Source organism: Poromitra crassiceps (assembly GCF_964638095.1).
Source record: "Poromitra crassiceps genome assembly, chromosome: 2".
In the NCBI taxonomy this organism is placed as follows: Eukaryota; Metazoa; Chordata; class Actinopteri; order Beryciformes; family Melamphaidae; genus Poromitra; species Poromitra crassiceps.
Window position 1 is genome coordinate 94,745,775 of NC_139624.1, and position 7,913 is coordinate 94,753,687.

A 7,913-nucleotide genomic window follows, 5' to 3' on the forward strand; every position below is an offset into this window, starting at 1 on the left:
GTAACCTATTTAACGCTAGCTAGCTAGCTACAGTAGATGTTTGGAGCATCGGTTTGGAGACTATAACGTTAACATGATTGTCATGACCTAGTGAGCGTAGTATTATATATTATACATAATCCAGATGTAACCTAGCTATAGCGAGACGTTAAGAGGTTAATGTGAATGCGACTGAGACCTGACGGCTTGATATCATATTCCAGATGCAACCTAGCTAGCTAGATGTTAAGAGGTATATACCGAAATACTAGACTTGATGGTGGACTTAATGTTAATCAAAAACGGCCACACTCATAACGTTAAGGTGTGTTTGACCTATTTAATAGAAATATTAACGTTAATGCACTCACATTTCAGCGTGGTTACTCATTACAGATGTAACCTATTTAGCTAACGCTAGCTAGCTACAGTAGATTTTTGGAGGCTATAATGTTAACGTGAATGTCATGACCTAGTGAGCGTAGTATTATACTGTATTATAGCTACATAATCCAGATGTAACGTAGCTATAGCTAGACATTAAGAGGTTAACGTGAATGCGACTGAGACCTGACATTAATGGCTTGATATCATATTCCAACGTGAATTCAGCTGAGGGGTTCCCTCCAGAACGAGACTGTTGCATTCAATATTTTTACACGTTACTGTGCAGTAGTTAGTGCAGGCTAGTTAATTGTTGGAAGTAAGGTTTTTGAATTTTAAAAGGCTCACAGCATATGTTGTTTCTGACTTGGATTGATTCATCAAAACTTTCAAAATCCTTACTACTGTACTGTCCATTAATAGTGACATCAGGTGACAAGCAGAAATGTCAATTATTCTAGCAAATCTAGGTAAATTTCAGACTTTAACGTAGTGTCCCGTCTTGTCTGACGTTAATGCAAGTGAACTATATTTTTCAATCCTGTCTTTGAGTAAAAGTTGGACATTGTGTTATACTTGAAAACCATGTCTCTGCTCCCTTATTTGTGTTTACAATTACAACAAATCTGTATGGTTTATCTGTTGGCATTAAACCGTGGTATTTCCTTGGGTGATATTCCATATTTGTCATTAGACCTGTTCACATCTGCATTTTCTACAAATTGGGCTAAATTTGCAATGGTAAATCAAAGCCACATGTGAGATATCACAAGTACTTTTATTAAAACACCAACCAAAATAAAATGCAAAGAGAGGTTGCCTTCTCTAACTATTGGTGCTTTCACAAAATATTTACACAATGAGATTTTTTTATAAATAATCATCAATAACGTGGATAAAGACTTCGATGATGATGATGACGTCGATTATGACATCTGCAGCTGCTGGACGGGAGACCGAAGACCAGTCCACTTGAAGAAGATCCACAAGACCTTGCAGCATGCCACAGTGCCACACTCACCCAAGATAAATACTGCTGTAGGAGTCAAATAAAGTGCATGCTTCAGGGAATGACATGAAAAAGTTACATAATGGGGTGGCTATACATTGTTGTTTCACAGTAGCTAATATCTGGCCATAATTCTGCAATTGCCCACTATATGCTTAGTACGTTATAATAGCGATAATGCCAATAACATGATTTTTTATTTTTTATTTTGCCTTTATTTATACAGGGAAGGCTCTTGAGAGCAAGCTCTCATTTTCAAGAGCGCCCTGTTACAATGAACATATACAAGGGTTTACAGACAGACAAGATAAGAGCAATAAGAACAAATGATAATCAACTAAAACATGTGCATTCCTCGTGCAGTGTGCTCTCGAGGAGTACTCTAAATGACTCCAGAGAGATCAATTTCTCCAGCTTTAGAGTGTCTTGGAGCATATTCCACTTGTTAGGGGCATAAAATGAAAAAGCAGTCTTTCTTTGTTCGGATCTCACTCGTGGAATACGCAGCCTGAGGTGAGATTGCGAGCGTGTACAATAACTGGTGTTGATGTGAGTAAGAAGTGAAGACAGATACAGTGGAAGCTGTCCAATCAAGGCTTTGTAAATAAATAAGAGACAGTGCTGTTCTCTTCTAGCTGCCAGAGAGGGCCAGCTCACCTTTTCATACAAAATACAATGATGAGTAAGAAAACAATCACCTGTTATGAAGCGCAGGGCGCTGTGATACACAGTGTCGAGCGACTTCAAAGCAGTTGATGAGGCATGCATGTACACAATATCTCCATAATCAAAAACAGACAATATTAGAGATTGAACAATTGATCTTCTAGTGCAGAATGAAAAACAAGATCTATTTCTATACAAGAAACCTATTTTCCTCCTTAGTTTCTTTACAAGGTGATCTATATGCACGGTAAAGGACAGTTTGGTATCTAGCCAGATGCCTAGATATTTATATGAATTAACACGTTCAATTGGGTCATTCTACAAAGTAATTACACTTAAACTGTCGTTGACAAGAGGAGATCTCGAGAAAAGCATCCACTTAGTTTTATTTGAATTTAGGACCAATTTAAGGTCAAACAAGGACCGCTGTAGAGTATTGAATGCGGCTTGTAACCTCTCAACAGCCTGAGCAGGGGTGTCCCCGACACAATATAGGATTGTGTCATCCGCGTAGAAATGTACGCTACAATGCTCTATAGGAAAAAAAATATTGTTGATGTAAAGGGTGAACAGTATTGGTCCAGAAATGGATCCTTGGGGGACCCCCTTACCAATAGATAGGGAGCTGGATCTTATGTTGTCAACGACAATAGATTGTTTTCTATCGGAAAGATAGTTTGCGAACCACTTGAGTGAGTGGTCGTCCAGACCAATGGAGGCCATTTTGTTCAACAGAATGTTATGGTCAACAGTATCAAACGCCTTTGACAGATCGACAAAGACGCACAATGCTGGCGGGTGTCAAGGCAGTTTAGTATATTGTTTACAACTAGAGAGGTAGCAGTGACAGTGCTGTGTCTGGGCCTAAACCCGGATTGATGTGATTGGAGGATGTTGTATGTGTCTAGAAAGGCCCGTAGTTGTTCATTCGCTAGTGATTCGAGGACTTTAGCTAAACTACACAGCTTGGAAATTGGTCGGTAATTGTCTGGAATGCTCGGGTCGCCACCTTTAAACAGAGGTGTGATCCGAGCGGTCTTCCAGACAGAGATTCAAGATTCAAGATTCAAGATTCAAGATTCAAGATTTTTATTGTCACTCCATGGTACAAGTATCACGTGTGAAATTCTTGTGCTGTGGACTCCGTTTACGACATAGTACAAATAGGCAACAAGCAATGAGCAATAGGCAATAAGAAATAAGCATCAATAAGCAATACTAAGCAGCAATAGGCAATGAGGCAGAATAGCGATAAGACAAGTCAGTGGCATATTCATTGCACATAGGTGCACATGTCATGTGCATACGTTAGACGTGTTCGGACATTTTAATTCGACGTATTTGACATACAGTGCAAATAGCATGTACCTTATTAAACATACAATTAAACATTAGGCATTGTGCATACGTTAGACGTGTTCAGACATTTTAAATTCGACGTAATTGACATACAGGTGCAAATAGCATGTACCTTGTTAGACATACAATTAAACATTAGGCATACATAATGGTAGCAGCTGCAGTACGGTACGGTACGACTACTACACTATTTGTGTATGTTAAGGAGTTTCGTGGCCTGCGGGAAGAAACTGTTCCTCAAGCGATTTGTGCGTGCTTTTGGAACCCTGTATCTCCTCCCTGAGGGTAGCAGGGAGAACAGGCTGTTGTGGGGATGGTTTGTGTCTTTGATGATCTTCAGGGACCTCCTGAGGCACCGCTGGTTATACAGTTCATGCAGTTCTGGCAACTCGTCTCCTGTTACGTGCTGGGCCGCGCGCCTCACCCTCCGTAGCGCCCTGCGGTCCATGGTGGTACAGTTCCCGTACCAGGCGGTGAAGCAGCCAGTCAGCAGGCTTTCAATGGTGCCTCTGTAGAAGTCCCTGAGGATTTCTTTCCTTAGCCCAAACTTCTTCAGGCGCCTGAGTCCGTGTATTCGCTGTTGGGCCTTTTTGACAACAGTGGCGGTGTGGCCGGCCCAGGTCAGGTCCTGGTGGATGTTGACTCCCAGGTACTTGAAGCTGTCCACCCTTTCCACCACTGTGCCGTTGATGGTGATTGGGGGGTGTGTGCCCCCCCCCTCTCCTGTAGTCCACAATGATCTCCTTGGTCTTGGAGACGTTCAGAGAGAGGTGGTTGTCCTGGCACCATTGTTCCAGGACCCTCACCTCCTCTCTGTAGGCCGTCTCGTCGCCCCCCGAGATCAGCCCCACGACTGCTGTGTCGTCTGCAAACTTCACGATGGTGTTTGAAGTTTGAGTCGCCACGCAGTCGTGGGTGTAGAGGTCGTACCAGAAGGGGCTGGAGACGCACCCCTGGGGCGCTCCTATGCTGATGGTCAGCGGGGAGGAGGTGAGGTTGCCCACCCTCACCACCTGGCGGCGGTCTGTCAGGAAGTCCAGGATCCAGTCGCACATCGCTGTGTTTAGTCCCAGGTCCCTGAGTTTGCTTACCAGCCTGGAGGGTACTATGGTGTTGAATGCTGAGCTGTAGTCCACGAACAGCATTCTCACATAGGTGTCCTTCCCCTCCAGGTGGGACAGGGCGGTGTGGAGCACGTGTGCCACTGCATCCGCTGTGCTCCTGTTGGGGCGGTATGCAAACTGTAGCGGGTCATGGTCCGGGGGGAGTGTGGGGCGGATCTTTGATATGACCAGCTTTTCAAGGCACTTGCTGGCTATTTTGCGGGCTATTTTGCGGGAATTTCACCCGAGATAAACGTTAAATTAATGATATGAGCAATCGGGGGGGCGATCAATTGTGCACCGAGGTGCAAAAAGAAAGGGGCAATATCGTCCTCACCCTTTGATTTCTTTATGTTTAATTTTGATAGAGCCCTGTAGACTTCGTTTGTGTTTACCGGCCGGAATGAGAAGCGGTCTGCAAATGGGGAGGTGGTCAGAGGATCCTCTGCTGGTGGAGCCAGCGCTTGGACCGGGGGGACCGTGGTGTTAAAAGATCTGTCAAACAAATAACCAGCAGAGATAAAGTGACGGTTAAAGGCGTCACACATTTGCAGTTTTTCTGAGATTATGCCATGTTCACCAATGATCTGAGGAGGGAGGGCGGAGTTAGTTGTGGGTTTTAGCGATTTAACTGTTTTCCAGAAACTAGCTGAATTTCCTTGTGCATTGCTAAGTGAAGTTAAGTAGAAGTCAGACTTGGCCTTTCTGATTGAACTGATACACTTATTTCTAGACTTCCTGAACTGTAACCAGTCTGCAGGGGCACCAGAGGATCTCGCCTTGGACCAGGCCGAATCTCTAAGACGTAGGGCTGATTTAACGCAGCTATTGAACCAAGGGCTAGAACGATTTTTTATTCTAAAAGTTTTATAGGGGGCATGCTTATCAGCAAGAGAGTTAAATACAAGAGAAAAATGTTCTGAGGCTAATTCCGGGTCAGGAACTAAACACAGCCTCCCCAGATCGGAGTGAAAGAGGTCGTGCAAAAAGCCCTGCTCTATAAAGTGTTTAAAATTGCGTCGTCTTATAAAATTACCTTTAGATTTAGAGGCTTTAGTCAGTCTGACACATGCTATTGGGCAATGGTCACTGATGCCTTGTGCAAAAACCCCACTCTGGGGATATTTCAGTGGTCTATTAGTTAAAATAATATCAATTAAAGTGGACTTTGAGGGGGTTTTCTTGTTTGGTCTTGTCGGGTGTTGGATAAGCTGTGATAAATCTAATTGTAGGCAAAGCTGCTTCAGAGAGGAGGAGGTCTCAGAGATCCAGTCCTGGTTCAAATCACCTAGAAGAACCAGTTCAGAAGAAACAAAATGTGATAGAATCCTCCCCAGCTCTTCAAGGGCCGAGCCTGGCGCAGAGGGGGGGCGATAGACACCTGATACTGCAATGTGAATATCGCCTCCTACACAGATGTCCAAAACAATACATTCAAAGCATTTGGGAATGGAGGATGTTGTTAAGACGTGAGCAACAAGGTGGTTTTTTACATAGATTACAACACCTCCTCCTTTAGCTCTCCTGTCTATTCTAAATAGGTTGTAACCATTTATGGTTACATCTGGGGGCACGGTGGCTCAGTGGTAGAGCTGTCGCCTCGCAGTCAGAAGGTCCTGAGTTCGATTCTCGCCTGGGACACTGCGGGCGCTGTGGTTGTGTTCCCCCCATATCTTCAGTGCCTACTGCCCAGGTGGGGTATCTCGTCGCAAGGGCCTTTCTGTCTGTGTGGAGTTTGCATGTTCTCCCCGTGCTCCCCCAGGGGGGTTCCTCCGTATATAACCCCCCCCCCCCCCCCATTAAAAACATGCAGAAGATCAGATCGTCATCGTCATCCGACCAGTGACGACAACATCCGAAGTCGGTCCCCGGGCGCTGTACGAGAAAGCGACCACTGCTCCTGGCCTGCCCCCCGGAGGAAAGGACAAAGCCAGGATGGGTTAAATGCAGAGGACAAATTTCACCGGCCACCGTCAGCATGTGTGTGTTTGTGGCCCTCCGTGCATGTGTTGATGTGTAACCGTGTGACAATAAAGACGGGCTTGTCCGTCTGAAATCGCGTTTTTTTTTTTAAATCTGAATCAGGGACTCTGCTGGAGAGCCATGTCTCAGAGATGATGAGGACGTCAGGATCAGCATCATTAATCAACACATAAATAAAATCTAATTTGGGCAGCAAACTCCTAACATTCAAGTGAAGGAATTTCAACCCGCCAGCGGCTTGAAGCTCCTGAGGGGACCTCAGGTCAGCAGAGCTAGAATTAATGCTATCCTGAGGGACAGGAGCGGTTTGTATCGGTAAAAGATTCCCTTTCACAGCTCCCCTCGGTCTTGATGCATGACGAGGAAGTCGTGCACAGGGGTTTAAAACATTAATTATATTATTTACATAATTATCAGTACTAGAAAAATCAGTACAAAAGGAGTCATGATGGTAATGATCTTTGGTTCAGCGTTTTTATTGTAATTTCGTGTAAATTTAGCCTACCTCAATGTAACGTTATGTGGGATGACCACTGCCTCAAGGTCCCGGCGCAACGGCAGAAAAGGTGGGTAGCCTCATGTGACTGGGTGGCCTGGATGTACAGTAGCCGTGTTAGCTAGCTTGATGTTAGCAGGTTGTCTGCTAGCTAGCCTCAGGCCGCTAGTTTGGGAAGCAAGGTGGGCGTGTTTGTCAGCACGTAGGAAACAAGGTGGGCGTGTTTGTCAGCACGTAGGTTCACCCCATACAGACAGTCTGCATGTCTGGGAACGCCCACAAAATGTTAAACGGCTGGCGCATGAGTGGGGTAAAACCGCCCATATATCTCATGGGCTGACTCACCAAAAGACGGTGCTGCGGCTCTAAACTACAGGTTTGGGGGTTCTAGAGCAGAACACAATACGTCTGCTCAGATGTGCGTTTACTGCGGTGGTTAAATCCCCAATCGTGCCTGCCTGGGCTGGGCTATCAGCTAAATTCTAACTTTGCTGAATGGATCGAATGGGGGTTTTTACCCCACCCTGACCACGCCCCCAGCCAGGCTGAGCCAGCTAAACCAGCGTCTATGACGAGACGTGGCCTCAACCTATAGGTTATGCTGATCGGTGCTCATCTCACGCCCCTCCAAGCTCCACCCTCTCAACCCCCACCTTCGCACTAAAACCAAGATGGCAACGTCCAATTAATTTATGGCTTGAGCCATGGATGTATAGAGAGGTCCAGTAACGAGTCCGGAAATCATCGATGCTAACAGCCCTGGTTCTTCACAGTTTTCGCCTATGGGAGTTTTGAATGGGTTTTTGGCGTGATGCTTCTAATAATCTCTCTGGGCAACGCTGGCTTAATCAAACGCGAACCAGTGTTTAGTAACATCATCTTCACACATGAAGACCACTTTTATGAGTTTTGAAGCTTTTATGTGCCGTTAAAA